This window comes from Anneissia japonica, unplaced genomic scaffold (assembly GCF_011630105.1).
Source record: "Anneissia japonica isolate Jap-2015-1 unplaced genomic scaffold, ASM1163010v1 scaffold287799_len804019_cov200, whole genome shotgun sequence".
Classification (NCBI taxonomy): Eukaryota; Metazoa; Echinodermata; class Crinoidea; order Comatulida; family Comatulidae; genus Anneissia; species Anneissia japonica.
In genome coordinates, this window is record NW_022716884.1 from 59,713 (window position 1) to 61,046 (window position 1,334).

Here is a 1,334-nt window from a genome sequence, read left to right on the forward strand (position 1 = left end):
AATTACTACCTTGTAAATCCACCATAAAAAAAGATTCACAAATCTAGAAACGGATATTATTTATTTTATTATTCACACGGCGGTCGAGTCTCTCATTGTTCAGAGTACTGTATTGTTTTTATTTTTAGGAAATGAAGTAACCTGAAGGATATTATAAAGACTGAACAAGTTTTTGAATGACTTGCAAATTAATACAAGACACGCAAGTCACTTATTGCAATAGGTATATTAGGTAAGTAGGTAAGGCTGTGGCGTAACAGCTCCAGCTCTCACTGGGGCTAATTGAATTTATTTGCATCCCAATATACATAGTAAGATACATAAAACAATATAAAAAATGTATACAAGGTTAAATAATTAACATTAATCTAATAAACAATAATTTTTACTATTACTTTTAAAATTCAATTATGAAAAATATCTTATTTATTTTATTTAAATAATTTAAAAAATCTTAACTACTTCAAAAAACAAGGTCAAATTACGAAAAAAGAGGCTGGAACAGGAAAAACACACAAAATACAGAGATGCGAGGAACTGAAAGTCCAAGTAAGACTTATTTACAATAGGGTCCTTAAAATAAAACCACAGTGTATATTAGACATAAAAACATTTTTTAAAAATTAGCAATATAGCCAAAATGTAGTAAACCAAACGAGGATGTTTCATTTTCGCTTTTTTTAATTTATTATTATTATTATTATTATTATTATTATTATTATTATTATTATTATTATTATTATTATCATTTTTATTATTTTTATAGTTGTTCAATCTGTAGTGCTTTGTTTTTCAGATATTTTTTAACATTTAATTTAAAAGAGTAGATAGCCGGGTTACATTTAATTGATTGAGGCAAAGCGTTTCAATACTAGATAGCCTTATAAAAAAATGTTTTGGAAGATTAAGTGGGAATTCTGAAATTGTATGAACTGTTTCTGGTGTTATGGTTGTGGGAATGAACAATTCTGTGGAAGTTGTAATGTATGTATTGTGGGCTACTATTGTGAAAACTTTATATAGGCCTACGTGACATAATTTTAGAAACCTTGCTCTATCATCAACGTTCAAGAATCCTAACTTATTTAGCTCATGTTGACCAACATGAATCCGGGGGCCTTTCTTATTAATGAATCTAACTATTTTATTTTGAACAATCTGAAATTTATGTTGATATTTCTTTGATATACCAACATACCACAATGAAGACGAATAATCAAATAGACATTGAATAAGGGCTGTGGATAGCAGATTTCCACAAGTAAATGGCACTCACGGACATAAAATTGTGAATATAATTTACTTTTTTTCTCCATTTAAAAATTATGTTCCTT